The following is an 18,290-nucleotide window of genomic DNA, read 5'->3' on the forward strand; positions in this document are numbered from 1 at the left end:
CCAGCACGAGGAAGTCATGGCCAGCTATCGGGAAGGTCAGAGGCGGGTCCTGACAGCTCTCCCCAAGAAGCCGGATCTACCCAGGCAGAACTAAGATGGCAGGTGCCACGACAAGCAACCTCTGACCAAATTAGGAGGAAAAAGCTTGAAACGCTGCTTGCCGCCCAAGTAATACGTATTCCGCCCGCTAGTTAACAAATGCCAATAAAAGATAGAAACATCCCCACCTTGAGTGCAGTTCGCTCATGCTCTTCCGCCCGCTTGCGCGCCTGCGCACCTGCGCACGCTCGCTAGGTCTCCCTCGGTCCTTCCCGCTCCCCGCCTCCCTCTCTAGTTCGCCGGCTCTCATATCTCGAGAGTGTGCTTTTTTGCTTTAATGAACTTGCCTGCTTGTGTCACTCATGCGCTGTCCTGTGTGTTTGTCCTTGAATCGGTTCCCTTGACCAAAAACCGTCCTCGAGTCCTTTGGCTCTGTCTGGCTAGAGGCCCCAGGGCCCAGGATCTCCCCAGTTCACCTGACAACAATTGTACAAGTTTATATGCGCACCGTCATTAATAGCCAAAAAATAACTAATATTTACAAAGCATTATGATATGCCAGGTAGTCACTCACCGATAGTTTAATGTTGCCCTGTTTTTGCCTTCTTAGGATAAATACTTGGTCATGATGATTCTTATTTGTAATATACTGGTAGGTTCAGATAGTTAATAGTCTCTTTAGATTTTTGCATTCATACTCAGAAGTGAAAAGGCTCATAATTTCTTTTTCTTGTCCTGACACTGTTTGGGTTTGAAGTCAAAGAAACACCAGCTTCAAGAAATGAGGTTATCCCTCTAATTCCGTTTTCTGGCATGATTTGTATAGTTGTTTTTTGTTCCTTGAGAATTGTCAAAACTCAATAGAAAATCATTAGGAGCGGGGCCTTTTTGTTGGGGGCAAGGTTGAGGATGTCCTTAATAATCATGTCAATTTCTTTATTAGTAGTCTCTGTGTTTCTTTTCCTTCTTGTATCCATTTTGGCATTTTATGTTTTGTTGTTGTTGTTGTTTTTTTTTTTCCAGAATGTATCTCTTTTATCCAGGTTGCCAATACTCATTTTATTTTTTATTACTTTAAACTCTATTATTGTTTTCTAGTCTGTAATTGTTTCTTGTCTGATGTTTTCTTAATTAGTTTTTCCAGTTACTTATTTATTTTTTTAAATGTTTATTTATTTTTGAGACAGAAAGAGACAGAGCATGAATGGGGGAGGGTCAGGGAGAGAGGGAGACACAGAATCTGAAACAGGCTCCAGGAAGGCTCTGAGCTGTCAGCACAGAGCCCGACACGGGGCTCGAACTCAGGAACCGCGAGTTCATGACCTGAGCCGAAGTTGGACGCCCAACCGACTGAGCCACCCAGGCGCCCCTCCAGTTATTTTTTAAAAAACAGCTTTTAGCTTCATTGATATTCTCTCCTGTGTGATTCGTTGATCTTCTCTGCTTAATTTCTGCTTTTATTTTTATTGCTTTCTTCGGGTTTCCTTGGGTATGACCTGTTGCTTGTTTTCTGATTTCTTCAGCTCATTTGTTTATAGTATTTTGGTTTTTGCTTGTTGGGTTGTTTTCTTATTTTTTGCTTGGAATAATCTTCCCTCAGTTCCACAAAGCCAGTCCTCCTCTTCCAACGGCTCCTGCCCACACCCTCGAAACTTGTAGCTTCTCCAAACCCTCTCCATTCCTCTCCCTGCTTTATTTTTATTTTCCTCTATAGCATTAATAATAGCTATAGCTATAATAAATATAGCATATTTATTACCATCAAACATATTCTTTATTTTTTATTGCCTATTTCCCTGCACTATCATGTGGGTTCTTTTAGTTTTAGTTAATTTATAGAATTGTTCAATCATCATCATATCTAGAACATGTTATTCTTTATTATCTGTTATTTTTCTGCCCATTTTTTAAATTGGATTGTTTTTTTTGTTTTTTTTGTTTTTTTTTTTACTGTTGAGTTGTATCACTTTCTTACATGAATTAGATCTTTATCTTCTCCCCACATAAGACAAGTATAAGTATATCCTCATTGACCTCTGGTTGGTTTCTGGCCAACCCTGCTTCCCTTTCTCAACATGCTAGGAATCATCTTGGCTTAGCTCTAGATTTTAATCACAGGAAGAAAGAAAAGAGCCCCCCTGCAGTCTGCCCCCAGCACCAGATCACAATCCCTTTCTCTCTCTCTGAAAGAGATGAGGAAAAGAGCTCTCTTCCATAGCCTTTGTAATATCCAGATTCATACACTTTTTTTGTAGCATTTTTACCATCAAACATTCTATATATTTTACTTATTATTTCTCTTTCCCTGTTAGAATGTAAGCCTTTGATTTATTTTTTATTTTTTTAAAGTTTATTTATTTATTTTGAGAAAGAGGGGTCGGGGAAGGGCAGAGAGAAAGGGAGAGGGAATCCCAAGCAGGCTCCTCTGTTGTCAGTGCAGAGCCCCACGTGGGACTTGATCCCTCAAACTATGAGATCATTACCTGAGCTGAAATCAAGAGTTGGACTCTTAATCGACTGAACCACCCAGGCACTCCTAGAACATAAGCCTTTTAAATTTTGGCAAATATATGAAATTGTTCAGTCATTGTCATAACCCAGTTGTATTAGGGCAGGGCCAGAGGAGGAGAGGGAGCCAGCAGCCTTTGCTAGTTTGCTACTTTCAAAGTTCCATCTTTTTGCTTAGGACAGCTTGGGTTGGTTCTCATTATTTGTAGACACAGAGTTCTAAAATAACATGTTTACAACTGAATATGAGAATTAAGCTGTGTATTTTAACAGGGTAAACTATGTTTTAAAAAAATCCTCTTTAGGAATATGTAAAACACCATGGAAATGCAATAAGCAAAATCCGTAATGTGGGAAACGCTTTAGGATAAATTGTCCAATATTTTCAAAAGATAAATTGCATGGAGAAGTAAGCAGAGGGAGAGGGAATTTCTATATTAAAAAGATGCTTAAGGGGTGCCTGGATGGCTCAGTTGGTGGAGCATGAGAGTTGTGGTCTCAGGGTAGTGGGTTTGAGCCTCACATTGGGTGTAGAGGTTACTTAAAAATAAAATCTTAAAAAATAATAATAATAAATAAAAATACAGGTATTTTTTTTTATACCATAAAATGGTGGCTCAGTCGGCTAAGCACCCGACTTCAGCTCGAGTCATGATCTAGTGTTCATGAGTTCAAGCCCTGCATCAGGCTCTCTGCTGCCTGCTTTGGAGCCTCTGTTTCCCTCTCTCTGCCCCTCCCCCACTCGTGAGTGTGTGCTCTCTCTCACTCTTTCTCTCTCAAAAATGAATAAGCATTTATAGAATGTTTTTAAAATCTTTATTCACTTTTGAGACCGAGAGAGAGAGAGAGAGAGAGCAAGCGTGAAGAGGGAGGGGCAGAGAGAGAGGGAGACACAGAATCAGAAGCAGGCTCCAGGCTCTGAGCTGTCAGCACAGAGCCCGACGCGGGGCTCGAACCCACAGACCGTGAGATCACGACCTGAGCCGAAGTCGGTCGCTCAACCAACTGAGCCACCCAACTGAGCCACCCAGGCACCCCACAAATAAACATTAAAAAAAAAAATGAGGTAGTCATATTTTAAAACAAATAAAAACAGATTTTTTTAAAGTGTACAATTTTTTATAAGTCAAGTGAGGAAATTCAAACATTCATCTGATATTTGGTGAAGTTAAGAACTTACTAATTTTAAAATATATATAGTGATAACATTTGGTTATGTTTATTTTATTATTTTATTTTATTTTATTTTATTTTATTTTATTTTAGAGAGAGATAGAGCATGAGCAGGGTAGAGGGTCAGAGGGAGAGAGAGAGAAAGAATATTAAGCAGACTCCATGCTCAGTGAGGAGCTCCACTCGAGGCTCAATCCCACAACCCTGGGATCATGACCTGAGCGGAAATCCAGCGTCAAGGCTCAACGGACTGAGCCACCCAGGCGCCCCCATGTGGTTATGTTTTTAAAAAGAGAATTATCTTTTAGAAACAGACACTAAAACATTTCAGAAGAAATACGACGTCCCTGATACGCTTCAAATAATCAGGGTAGGGGAGTGGATGAGAGCATAAATGAAGGAAGAATGGTCATGAATTGATCATTGTTGAATCGGGGTGATGAGAAGGGTCATTATACTATTCCTTATACTTTTGTGTATATTTAAAATTTTCTACAGTAAGAGCTTTTTAAAAGTTCTTCTTTATAATTACTGACCTGGAGATCTAAAAAAATAAGCGAGAAAAGAAAACTACAAAAGCCGTTATGTAAAGATTATACTAATTACTGTCATGGTCTAGTAGGGGAGATAAGAAAGTAAACATGCAATTATGATACAATGCGATTAAGCTCTATCATAGAAGTATCGCAGGGTAGTATATGTGTAGGCCAGGGTCACTCAACCTAGTCTGGAGTATCGGGGAAAGAGAAAGATGTGGAGAATAGCACTCTGCCCAGAGTGGACATGAATTATAGCTCTGTTTGGCTTCGATGATGACCGAGACCCAAGTGTACGTCCACCTGCTGCTACTCCTGGCCTCTGTTTTAATCATTCTCTCTATGTCCTCTGAGACATCTATTTATCTGAAAACACAGTCTCAGTCTGTACGCCCGGCACCTTCTTGCCTTACCAGAAACATGACTCTTCCTGGAGACGTGGCCTCCCTGTGGACCTTCCAGGTAGAGGCCATTTGTCTTCCCGCAGCTGGTCCTTGTGGCTGAGGGCGGGCAGGGCATTGACTTTTCCTTCTGGATACCATCCCACCCCATGCCACCTCCTGTTCCTCTTTCTCCTCTTATGTCCTCAACCTCTCCTCTCCATTGGTCTTTTATTATCCAACTATGTTCAAGTTTCTGCATCCTAGGGGCGCCTGGCTGGCTCAGTCGGCAGAGCATGTAACTCTTGATCTCTGCGTTGTGTGTTCAAGCTCCACGTTGGGTGTGGAGCCCACTTAAAATGAAAAGAAAGTAAGAAAGAAAAAAGAAAGGAAGGAAGGAAGGAAGGAAGGAAGGAAGGAAGGAAGGATGTTAGTTTCTGCAACCTGGTCATAGAACCGAAAGAAAGAAAGAAAGAAAGAAAGAAAGAAAGAAAGAAAGAAAGAAAAAGGAAGGAAGGAAGGAAGGAAAGAAGGAAGGAAGGAAGGAAGGAAGGAAGGAAGGAAGGAAGGAAAGAAAGAAAGAAAGAAAGAAAGAAAGAAAGAAAGAAAGAAAGAAAGAAAGAAAGGAAGGAAGAAAGAAAGGAAGAAAGAAAGAAAAAGAAAGGAAGGAAGGAAGGAAGGAAAGAAGGAAGGAAGGAAGGAAGGAAGGAAGGAAAGAGAAAGAAAGAAAGAAAGAAAGAAAGAAAGAAAGAAAGAAAGAAAGAAAGAAAGAAACCCTGACTCTGTGGGCCACACCCCACTTTAGTAACCACATCTGTCTCTTTCCCTTCAGAGCCAACCTTCTTCAAAGAATAGTCCTTGAGCATCTGCCCTTCCTCACCTTCCTGACACCCATCAGGCTTTTAGCCTCACTGCTGGCTCTTCTTGAGTCAGTTTTGATCTTTTCTGTCTCTAGGAATTTGACTATCCTGAGTTATCTAATTTGTTGACTCTTATAATTCTTTCATTTCTGGAGGGTCAATAGCAAAGTCCCTTCTTTCTTGTTCTTCTTTTTTAATTTTAAATATGTCAGTCTATTTATTTATTTATTTATTTATTTATTTACTTTACTTACTTATTTTAAAGTAAGCTCTATGCCCAACGTGAAGCTTGAACTCACAACCCTGAGATCAAGGGTTGCATGGTCTTCCAACGAAGGTAACCAAGTGCCCCATAATGCCTTTCTTTCTTTCTTTTTTTCTTTCATTTTCTTTCTTCTTTTTTTCTTTCTTTCTTTCTTTCTTTCTTTCTTTCTTTCTTTCTTTCTTCTTTCTTCCTCTTTCTCTCTCTCTTTCTTGAGTGCAAGCTGGGGACTGGCAGAGGAACAGGGAGAGAGAGAGAATCTCAAGCACCGACATGGGGCTCTATCTCACAACCAGGAGATAATGACCTGAGCTGAAATCAAGAGTTGGAAGCTTAACTGATGGAACCACCCAAGCGCTCTCATTTCTGATTCGAGTAATTTGAATCTCCATTCTTTTCCCTTGGCCACTCTAGCTAAAGATTTGTCAATTATGTTGATGTTTTCAAAGAACCAATTTTTGAGTTCATTGCTTTTCTCTATTGTTTTTCTATTGTCTACTTAATTAGTTTCTGTTCTAATTCTGATCATTTCCTTTCTCTGCTTGTTTTGGGTTTAATTTGCCCTTCTTTTCCCAGTGTCATGAGGTGAAAGCCTAGCTTATTAGGTTTCTTCTTTCTAAAAGGTGTTTAAAGCTATTAATTCCCCTTGCAACAAATATGCAAGCTCAAATTTGTTTTCATTTTCATTTATCTCTAAGTATTTTCTAATCTCTTTGTGATTTCCTCTTACTGAAAGTAATGCTGCAATTTCCAAATGCAAAGGACGCATTAGGTGCACTCAGTGTAGCACTAGACATAGTAATTACTCCCTCTTTAAAATTCTCTCTTCCAAAGTTAAGAAAAAAATTTTAACTGCTTTTCCTCTGTTTATTCTTATTGAGATACTTTCATGGACTCCTCTTCTTCCACTAACCCACTAAATGTTAATGTTCTTTGTTATTCCTCAGCAGGACAAAAATAGACCCAAGAATCAGAATGGTACTGAAGATGTCCACCTTGCTCCAGTCTATTGTACTTTCTATGGGTTTAGACAAATGTATAATGACATATATCTATTGTTATAGTATCATACAGTGCAGAGTATTTATTTGCTTTTTTTTATTTTGAGAGAGAGAGAGAGAGAGCACAAGTGGGGGAGAGAGGCAGAGGGAGAGCGAGAATCGTAAGAAGGTTCTATGCTCAGCAAGGAGCCCAACACGGGGCTCGATTTCATGACCCTGGGATCATGACCTGAGCCGAAATCAAGAGTCACATGCTCAACTGACTGAGCACCTGGGCGTCCCAGAGAGCAGAGTATTTTTATTGCTCTAAACATCCTCTGTGCTCTGTATATTCATCACTTCCCACACTCTCAACTCTGGCAGCCACTGATCTTTTTATTGTCTCCACAATATTGCCTTTTCCAGAATATCATATAGTTGGAATCATACAGTATGTAGCCTCTTTGGATTGGCTTCGTCCACCCAGTAATGTATATTTAAGGTTCCTCCATGTCTTTTCATGGCTTGATAGCTCATTTATTTTTAGCGCTGGCCAGTATTCCAGTATCTGGATGGACCCCAGTTTATTTGCCCAGTCACCTTACTGAAGGACACCTTGCTTCTCAGTTTCAGCAATACAAATAGAGCTGCTAAAAACATCCATGTACAGGTTTTTGTGTAGACATTTTCGATTCTTTTGTGTAGATACCAAGAGGTGCAATCACTGGATTGCATGGTAAAAATGTTTCATTTTGTAAGAAACAATCAAACTGTCTTCCAAAGTGGCTGTACCATTTTGCATTTCCGCTAGCAATGAAGGAGAGCTCTTGTTGCTCCAAATCCTCGCCAATGTTCGGTTTTATCCGTGTTCCGGATTTTGGCCATTCTAATAGGTATGTATATTCCATTTACTTTTCACAATGTCCCTAGATGTTACGTAATTTATGGAATATCAAACAATTTGTAAGAAGTGGAGTCATGATTTAAATTCACAGTTCTATACTTTTTCAAGAGAATATTGATTTTATTTATTTTTATTACTAAAATTTTTTTAATGTTTATTTTTTGAGAGAGAGAGAGAGAGAGAGAGCAAGCTGGGGAGGGGCAGAGAGAGAGGGAGGGAGAGAGAAATCACAAGCAGACTCCATGCTTTCAGTGTAGAGCCCAATGTGGGCTCGAACTCACGAACAGTGAGATCATGACTTGAGCTGAAGTCGGACGCTTAACCGACTGAGCCACCCAGGTGCCCCTAAAAAGAATATTTATTAAGGTAAATTACTGTTTGCTAGAACTTCCCCTGATATGGTCCACAGAACACTCATCTTGAAAGACAGTCTGTGAAATAAGGGTTCTACAATTTGACTTGTTGGAGAAACCTCATATTCATTTCCCCTCTGAAGTACTATATTCATAATGTTGTGTAAAAGTTATAGACTCTGTGACATCCTGCAGTATAGAAACCTGCTTAACGTTAACTCGTTATTTATCAAATTTATTTGACCACACAACCATTCTGGGAGGAAACATATATTATCATCTAGGAGAACAATTTCTGGGGAGTTTACTTTAAAAAACACAGATATAGGGGCACGTGGGTGGCTCAGTTGGTTAAGCGTCTGACTTTGGCTCAGGTCGTGATCTCACAGTTTGTGGGTTCAAGCCCCGTGTTGGGCTCTGTGCTGACAGCTCAGATCTGGAGCCTGCTTCGGATTCTGTGTCTCCCTCTCTCTCTGCCTCTTCCCCGCTCATGCTCTGTGTCTCCCTCTCAAAAATAAATAAACATTAAAAAAATTTTTTTAAATGCAGATATATATATATAGACAACTTACTCATTTTTCCAGCAAACACAGGGTGGCCACTTAGCAGCAGGTGCTGTGCTGGGCACTCATAGGAAGAGTCAGAACCACGGTATCTTCACAACTTCATACTAGCTGTGGAGCCAGAGAATAAACAAATCATCATCAAACATTATTAAAAACTGAGATAAGTACTATCAAGAAGTGTAGGGAACATGTGAGAATATCATTTAGACTGGGAAAGGGTCTTTAGATCAGGAAAGGGCAGGCTTCTTTGACACAGTGACATTTCAGCTGAAGTTTGAAAGACGAGGGGAAGCCAATCAGGTATTGAGTAGGGAGAAGCATTCTAGACCAGGAGGATGGCGTGTGTAAATGCCTCCCAGGGTCCAGATAATACTGGGTGGGTGGGTGGATATTGACAATATTGCGTAATTTGGGGAGAAAGAGGGGCGCCTGGGTGGCTCAGTGGGTTAAGCATCTGACTTTGGCTCCGGTCATGATCTCACGGTTCCTGAGTTCAGGCTCCGCATTGGGCTCTCTGCTGTCAGCACAGAGCCCACTTCAATTTTTTTTTAATTTTTTTTTTTTAACATTTATTTATTTTTGAGACAGAGAGAGACAGAGCATGAATGGGGGAGGGTCAGAGAGAGGAGACACAGAATCTGAAACAGGCTCCAGGCTCTGAGCTGTCAGCACAGAGCCCATCGCGGGGCTCGAACTCACGGACCGCGAGATCATGACCTGAGCTGAAGTCGGCCACTTAACCGACTGAGCCACCCAGGCACCCATCACAGATCCCACTTCAGATCCTCCTTCCCCCTCTCTCTGCCCCACTGGTGTGCTCTGCTCTCCCTCTCTCTCTCAAAAGAAATAAACATTTAAAAACAATTTTGGGAGAAAGATCACGAATCTTCCGTTTGGGACATGATTACCTTGAGATGTTGTGACATAAAAAGAAATACACATTTGGTCTCTCCTCCCAGTTCCTGGCACAGAGCTTCTAAAACCCTTGTAGCTTCCTGAGTCATAGGGTGAGAGGAGGTTATTCACAATAACACTTAGAGGACGGGGGCTGATTGCCAGAGGGTTGGAACTTTCAAAGCTCCCCGTACACCCACTAAAAAAAAATGAATTAATCAATCACGCCAATGCAATGAGGCCTCCACAAAAAACCCTGAACAACAGGATTCGGAGAGCTTCTGGGCTGGTGAGTAAGTACATGGAGATACTGAGAGGCTGGCATGCCCAGAGAGGGCCCTGAACCTCTGCCCGCATACATTCCTCCCCCACACCATGTCCTATGCATCTCGTCCCTTTGGCTGTTCCTGGGTTGTATCCCTCCATACCAAGCCAGTAACAGTGAACAGTGAAATGTCTCTCTGAGTTCCGCAAACCATTCTGGCCGGTCATCAAACCTGAGAAGAGGGTCAGGAGAATCCCTCAGTCAGAAGTACAGGTAGCAGCCTAGAACTTTTGTTTGGTGTCTGAGGAGGGAGCAGTCTTGTGGGGCAGCCCTTAACCTGTGGCATCGGAGGCTCACTCTGGATAGAGAGTGTCAGATCTGAATTGAGTTGTAGGACACTTAGCTGGTGTCCATAGAGAATTAGGAAAGTTCTGGGTGTGGAGAAAACCTCACGCATTTGGTGTCAGAATCCTGAGTGTAGAAATGTTGTTTCCTTTTAATTAAAAAAAAATTTTTTTTTTAACATTTATTTATTTTTGAAAGACAGAGAGAGACCGAGGGCGAGCAGGGAAGGGGCAGAGAAAGACAGTGACGCAGAATCCAAAGTGGGGTCCAGGCTCTGAGCTGTCAGCACAGAGCCTGACACGGGGTTGGAACTCACCGACCACGAGATAATGACCTGAGCCGAAGTTGGACGCTCAACTGACTGAGCCCCCCACGTGCCCCTTTTTTTCCTCTTTAGATGCCTGTGAGATATTTAAGGGAGATGTAATAGATAATTGGTTATGAGTTTGGAGCTAGAAAATAGATTTAGACTAAATAGTTAAATTATAATTTGCTTGTATTTCAGTAGAAATTGACTAAAATTAAAGTAATTGGAAAAAAGAATCACTGGTGGGTATATGAGAAATTCGTCACCAAATTTTGTGCCTATTCTAAATAGGGGAAAGATATCTGAGTGGGCCTTTAATTTGGTCTTATGAAAAGTCTAAAAAAGAACAAAGCTTTAGTCTGGTGATGATCAACGCTCTTAAAGCCCCCAGGAGTCCCAGCTGGCCACCATAGTAGCTGTTCCAAATCCAAAGAGGAAAAGTGTTCGTGTCTGCTTAAAAATGGAATAATTAATGATGTGGGGAAAAATAGTTTTCTTTTATTTGCTTCTCAACATGATGGTTCTCTGATAAGGGATGGAGTGTTAGGATTGAATATGAAGATTGCTAGGAAAAACACATGTGAGCTGATAATGCCTGTGCTGTATGAAGAATGCTCAGATGTTCAGAAGATAAGCTGCAAAGATCACTAAGATAGTATCTTAAAATGTCTAGAGAATTCTCAATATAAACCTCCTAAAGGGGCGCCTGGGTGGCTCAGTTGGCTGGGCATCCGACTTTGGCTCAGGTCATGATCTCACAGACCGTGAGTTCAGGCCCCGCATTGGGCTCTGTGCTGACAGCTCAGAGCCTGGAGCCTGCTTCGGATTCTGTGTCTCCCTTTCTCTCTGCCCCTCCCCTGCTCATGCTCTGTCTCTCTCTGTCTCAAAAACAAATAAAAAGATTAAAAAAAAATTTAAAGCTCCTAGAAAATGGCTACGTCCACATGGAGTTTCGGATGCCTCAGCAATACTAATAAGAATTAGGGGGCGCTTTGGTGGCTCAGTTGGTTAACTGTACGACTTCAGTTCAGGTCATGATCTTGCAGTTCGTGGGTTCGAGCCCCGCATCAGGCTCTGTGCTGACACCTCAGAGCCTGGAGCCTGCTTTGGATTCTGTGTCTCCCTCTCTCTCTGCCCCTCCCCTGCACATTCTCTCTCACTCTCTCTCTCTCTCTCAAAAATAAACATTAAAAATAAAAAAGAATGGGGAAAATAGGGTTATGGCAAGGGGGAGTGCTGGACAAGTTTCCCTGGTAACAAAGCAAAGGTGGGGCCTGCTTTTTGAGGAAGAGGACATGGGAATGTTGTGGCCCAGCAGCACTGAAGGTAAGACGCCACTTCCTGGCCCATAGCCTTGGTCAAGTTGCTTCATGTTCATCCTTGAGATCTTAGCTCAAATTTAAGGGAGCCCACCTTGTTCATCTGCTGCCCCCCCCCCCCCCCCGCCTCCTCCATATGAGGTCCCTGTCCTAGAATCTCATTGGATATGAGTTTGGAGCTAGAAAATAGCCCTTCTCTGAAAGCATGTAACAGCACCGTAATTACACCATTCACTGTGCAGAGATCCTAGTCCACAGCTTAGGTGAGCAAGAAATGTAATTTAATTTATACATTCAACCATGGTGGTAGAAATATAATTTCAGTCAATTTGGGGTCCCAAAGGGTTCTATAGAGATGTAGGATTAAGTTTCTCTTAAAAAAATTTTTTTTAAACGTTTATTTATTTTTGAGAGACAGAGCATGAGTGGGGGAGGAACAGAATCTGAAGAGAGAGACAGAATCCGAAGCAGGCTCCAGGCTCTGAGCTGTCAGCACAGAGCCCGACATGAGGCTCAAACCCACAAACCGTGAGATCATGACCTGAGCCGAAGTCGGACGCCTAACTGACTGAGCCACCCAGGTGCCCCAGGAGTAAGTTTCTGTAGTTGAAGGGAGAAGAGGAGGAAAAGAAGTTATTAGAGGGTGACCATTTTGTCTTACTGTTATCTGTCCATGAAGCTGACTGTTAAGATACCTAGAGTCCTATCTGGTTCTATTTCCTTAAGTACCTAGGTTCTTGGGCAACAGCAGCCAGAGAAACCCTTGGAAAAGCTTTTTGCCCTGCCACACCTCCTCTGGGACAATGAACACAGTTTCACTATTTTATTTTTTTTATTGTTATTTTTTTTAATGTATTCATTTTTGAGAGATGGAGAGAGACAGAGTGACAACAGGGGAGGGGCAGAGAGAGACGGAGACGCAGAATCCTTAGCAGGCTCCAGGCTCTGAGCCGTCAGCACAGAGCTGACCTGGGGCTCAAACTCATGAACTGTGAGATCATGACCTGAGCCAAAACAAAGAGTTGGACACTTAACTGACTGAGCCACCCAGGTGCCCCCTGGTTAATATTTTTAAAATAGTATTCACACACACACACACACACACACACACACACACACATATTTACTCCATCTGGGAATGAGTAGTGAAAATTATGTGGGAGAAATAATTTTCCAATCTTTACCAGTCTAGTGAGAAGCTTAAGCTTCTTAGAAAGGAAGGGAAAGGAAAGGGGAAAGGAAAGGAAAGGAAAGGAAAGGAAAGGAAAGGAAAGGAAAGGGGAAAGGAAAGGAAAGGAAAGGAAAGGAAAGGAAAGGAAAGGGGAAAGGAAAGGAAAGGAAAGGAAAGGAAAGGAAAGGAAAGAAAAGGGGAAAGGAAAGGAAAGGAAAGGAAAGGGGAAAGGAAAGGAAAGGAAAGGAAAGGAAAGGAAAGGAAAAGGGAAAGGAAAGTTTAAAAAGAGAAGACAAGAAAAGAAAGTTTAAAAGTATCCAAAGGTGGAAGCAACACAGATGTCCACTACTGAACAGATAAACACAATATGGTCTGTACAGAGAATAAGATTTGTTTAGCCTTAAAAAGAAAGGCAATTCTGTCGCATGCTACAACCTAGATGAACCTCGACAGGATTATAATAAGTGAAGTAAGCCAGTCACAAAAAGACACACTGTATGATGCACTTACATGAGTGGGCTCAAATTCATAGAGACAAAAAGCAGGATGGTGGTTGCCAAGGGCTGGGGAGGAGGGGATGGGGTTAGTAGTTAATGGGTACAGAGTTACAGTTTTGCAAGATGAAAAGAGTTACTTGGAGCTGGAAGTTGCTGGTGGTTGCACAGCCATGTGGATGTACCTAATGCCACTGAACTGTATACTTAAAAATGTTTAAATCTGTATTCATTGGATACAGGCAACTTTAATAAGAGACACAATATAGTGGCTTAAATAATTTTTATGTTATGCATATTTTATCAGAATAAAAATATTATTCAGGGGCGCCTGGCTGGCTCAATGGGAAGAGCATGTGACCCTTGATCTTGGGGTTGTGAGTTCGAGCCCCACATTGGGTGTAGAGATTACTTAAATGAATAAATAAAAACTTAAAAAAATATTATCCAAAGGCATGTGTAGTTAGTCGTTTAACATCTTTCTCTTCAGCTAGAAGATAAGCTCTGTAAGAGTGGGATCTTGTCCCAGTAGGATCTTATTCACTGCTATGTGCCCATGATTTAGCACAGTGCCTAGCATGTAGCAGTAACTTCACAAATACTTGTCAAAGGCATTAATAGTCCTGGGAGTGGGATTTGGGGGGCAGGTTATGCCTTAGGAAAGCAATACCCCATATAACGAATTACCTAAGAAACATTGGCAGATTACTGCTTAGTTTGCTACTGATAATATTTAGTTGTCATAGTACTTGGGCATTTGTGAACACGTATCTTGATTAAATATAGAAAGAGAGGAAAAATGAGTATCACATTACATACCTAGAGCCACATTCTTTTTTTTTTATGCTTATTTATTTTGAGAGAGAGAGAAACGGAGGAAGGCAGGGGGCAGAGAGAGAGAGGGAGAGAGGGAATCCCAAGCAGGCTTCACATTCAGGGTGGAGTCTGATTCAAGCCTCTATCTCATGACCTGAGCCAAAATCAAGAGTCAGATGCTCAACAAACCAACTGAGCCAAAATCAAGAGTCAGATGCTCAACCAACCAACTGAGCCAAAATCAAGAGTCAGATGCTCAGCCAACCAACTGAGCCACCCAGGCGGCCCATACCTATAGCTACATTCTTAATCACTCTGTCCCTTGCAGAGGAGGGATTCTCCCTTTTGAGCCTTTTAATATGCTGATGAATTTTAGAAATAATGCTTATTGTATTTTCGTAGTTTAGCACAAGTAGTTTACATTTTAGCCTATTAGATTTGACCTAAAATAAACACGTCAGCCTTTTAGTTACAGAAAATAAAAGAAAGGAAGGATATAACAGGCAAGTGGGGAAAGAGACCTGTAGGGAGGGGAGGGAAAAAAAGATGGCTCTAGGGAAGCGAGCAATTGCAACTGAAAACAATATTCATTAAAATTAAAAATTCATATATCTTTTGAAAGCCTATACCTGGGAATATCCCACAGAGGCAAAACCACGAGTTCATGGAGACACATGTAATGGATGCTATTGCAGCATTCCTTGCTGTGACAAAAAGCTGGAAACAAAGCCCGTGACTGAATAATTTATAGTATACAACGCCATCAGTTATTATCCAGGCATTAACAAGGCTGAATTAAATCTAAATCAACGGACTTGGAGAGATTTCCATGAAGTGTTGTTGAGTGAGAAGAGAACGGTGCGGAAAAGTGTCTATAATGTACACACATATATTCCACTTTTGCAAGGAAAAAAAAAGAGTTAAAAAGGCCTTCAAATCTCTATTTCCAATTTTGTGAGCATGGAGGTAAATATGAGAGCACGCATAGTTGTCGGGTGAGTTGTTGTGGGACTGTCTGGTGTCGGAGGGGAGGAAGAAGAAGAAGACAGGAAGGAGGAAACAGAGTAGAGATGATAAAAGCACATACGATTTGCATTTACATAAAGTTATGTGTGGCGTAGAAAAAAATTAAGTTCAAAATTATGCAGTCAAAGCTAACTAGTCTCCTCCCTGGGTAAGGGTTCTTCACCTCTGAGGCCATCAACTCATGTTAATGGCCGAGGGACAAGACAGCCTTAGGCAATATTGACCCATAAGAGACATGAAGACTCTTGGTCGTGGCTGGCTTTCCCGTCTCTCCTAACTGGAGGAATGGCCTGCTGCCTGGCATGTGGGGAGCCAAATTGCTTATCTATAGTCTTTTAAAGTACCATCTTTTGGGGCGCCTGGGTGGCTCAGTCGGTTAAGCGTCTGACTTCGGCTCAGGTCGTGATCTCGCGGTCCATGAGTTCAAGCCCCGCGTCGGGCTCTGGGCTGACAGCTCAGAGCCTGGAGCCTGCTTCGGATTCTGTGTCTCCCTCTCTCTCTGCCCCTCCCCTGCTCATGCCCTGTCTCTCTCTGTCTCAAAAATAAATAAAAACATTAAAAAAAATACAGTACCATCTTTTATTCACTTTGGGATCTAATATAAATTCAGGGAGTGAGAACCACCTCTGTCAAAGTGTTCCACTATATGATCTGTGATATATAACATAAGGTGTATGATAGATGATTATAAGGTATATGGGTGGTGTGAAAAAACACCATGTTGTTGTGGTGCCTGGGTGGCTCAGTCCGTTGAGCAGACTTTGGCTCGGGTCACGATCTCAGTTTGTGAGTTTGAGCCCTGCATTGGGCTCACTGCTGTCAGCGGGGGGCCTGCTTTGGATCCTCTGTCCCCCTTTCTCTCTGCCCCTCCCTGCTCATGCGTGTGTGCTCTCTCTCTTTCAAAACTAAATAAACACTTAAAGAAAAAAACAAAAAACATCATATTGTGGTGGTTCAGGTTTTGGTCTCTGGGATCAAGTGGCCCTGGGTTCAACTCTGCATTTGCTGGTTATAGCTAGCAGCTTTAATAAGAGACACAAAACAGTGACTTAAATAAGAAAATAGTTTAACTTCTCAAGTAATAATCCTGACCGTCAGTCGAGGGCTGGTCTGATGGCTCTTGGTGATGGAGACTCAAGTTCTTTTCATCCCTTTATCCCTGCAAAGGTGAAGACCATTCATCTACTTGCCTTCCAGCCTGTGAGAGAGAGAAAAAGGAAAGGGGAGACTTCACTCGAAGGTGAACTTTTCCTATTAGCTTAGATGCTAGTCACATGGCCACACCTAGCTGCAAGGGAGGCTGGGAAAAATGGTCTGGGGCTGGTATATGAGCAGCTAAAACTGTCATTGCTGAGGAAGACAAGGAGATAAGACACCACCCCCCAACTCGCAGAACTATATCCTAATAAACTGTGATACAATGGTAGAGCAAACTGGGAAACTATAAAGAGGAGTCCTGATCTGGTCTGAGGGGTCAGAAAATTGACTTTTTCCCGAGGCAGAGGTCTAAGGGATTCACTAAAAGAAGCAAGGAAGAGGGTTCTAGGAGGAGGGAACAACGTGCAAAAAACTCCGAAATAGAGGAATCGCAAAAAGGTTTAATTTAAGCAAATACGTAAATCAGTTCTCTTCCCAAGGACCCAGGCTGGCTAGTAAAATATATTGTAACATGTGCATCAGCCCTCAGACACACCATTTATTTTTGGGGGGCTTGGAACTATCCCACTGTGGTTCAGCTGGCAGCCCAGACAAAGCTGACATTGGTTTGGGAAGGTCTAATTTTTTCTTTCAGTGAGACCCAAGTGAATGAGCTTTGTGTGTGTTGCTTTAGAAGAATTTGACAAAGTTGTGCCCCTTATTTGCGTTATTTATGACTTTAGGTAACGTTACAAAATCGTCCCGTAATTGTCTGAAATATGTGGAAATGGAAATGTGGTGGCTTTGAACGTCATTTGCCTTTTCACATCAAAGGAACAAATTGACAGTTGGGTAACGGATCCACCTTGCCACGTGGGAGGTGAGAGCTGCAGTAATCGTTGAGTCACAAGACGCATTTCCACACACAGCACATGAAGACCAGTTTCATTACGTTATAGTTTCACCTCCTATTAAAGCCCTGTTAAATGCGAGTCAGCGTCCACTTGAGGTCCTAGAATTTGAGAGAGCCCATCTTTCTGCACTGTTTACTCCACCTTTTCTTGCTGCAACAGGGTGATTGTTTTTAGAATATTAATGTGCTTCTCTCCTTTGCTTTCCCAAGGGCAGAATTTTCGCCTTAGTTGGTTCTAGGCATGTATCTGATTTGAAGGAGATGAAAATCTGTTATGGGTGCGAAGGGAAAGGCTGGGTAATTTCCATTTTTTTGGCATTTAAAACCAGGATTAGGCAGTCAGGCCTGTCTTGAATATGGATTTTGCACGTTAACATCTTTAGCGTACCTAGGAACCAGGCCCTGGTATAGTGTAGAAAAGTGTAGCGTCATATAGAAAAGAAGCCCATGGAGGGTTGCTAGATAAAATGCAGGTTGCCCTGTTAAATTTCAGGCAAACGATGAAAAGTTTTTTTTTTTTTTTAATTTTTTTTTTTTTAACGTTTTATTTATTTTTGAGACAGAGAGAGACAGAACATGAACGGGGGAGGGGCAGAGAGAGAGGGAGACACAGAAACGGAAGCAGGCTCCAGGCTCTGAGCCATCAGCCCAGAGCCCGACGCGGGGCTCGAACTCACGGACTGCGAGATCGTGACCTGAGCCGAAGTCGGCCGCTTAACCGACTGAGCCACCCAGGCGCCCCGAAAAGTTTTTAAACATAAATGTGTTCCAAATACTGTACGGGACATACTGACACTAAAAAATTATTTGTTTGTCTGAAATTCAAATTTAACTGGGCATCTTGTATTTTTATTTGCTCAGCCTGGCAAGCCTAATTTCCAGGACAGAGAGGCAAATAATACCATAAAGTAGGAAAATAAGATGTGAGGGGAGTCTATAGCATGGTAGTCATACTGACTGCACAAACTTTGAAGCCCTTTTCTCTCTTTGACCAGAGACCACACCCGCTATGGAATCAGAAAATATCAGACACAGGGCGCCT

At 42.0% G+C, this 18,290-nt stretch overlaps 1 protein-coding gene across 5 annotated transcripts in view; it reads right to left on the bottom strand.

Moving 5' to 3' along the window:
• Window positions 1-18,290, bottom strand: part of GPALPP1 (GPALPP motifs containing 1) — a 72,125-nt gene that overhangs the window by 8,086 nt on the left and 45,749 nt on the right. For 2 of the 5 annotated variants that reach the window (XR_006712241.1, XR_006712235.1), the window contains exons 13-15: window positions 16,291-16,396; window positions 8,568-8,669; window positions 387-515 (exon numbers count right to left, since the gene is read on the bottom strand). The gene's annotated coding sequence lies outside the window, so the exon portion shown is untranslated. Of the gene's footprint in view, window positions 1-386; window positions 516-8,567; window positions 8,670-16,290; window positions 16,397-18,290 lie in introns of those variants that run through there. The other 3 variants (XR_006712240.1, XR_006712237.1, XR_006712239.1) reach the window with 2 other exon arrangements.

This window comes from Leopardus geoffroyi, chromosome A1 (genome assembly GCF_018350155.1).
Source record: "Leopardus geoffroyi isolate Oge1 chromosome A1, O.geoffroyi_Oge1_pat1.0, whole genome shotgun sequence".
NCBI classification, from domain to species: domain Eukaryota; kingdom Metazoa; phylum Chordata; class Mammalia; order Carnivora; family Felidae; genus Leopardus; species Leopardus geoffroyi.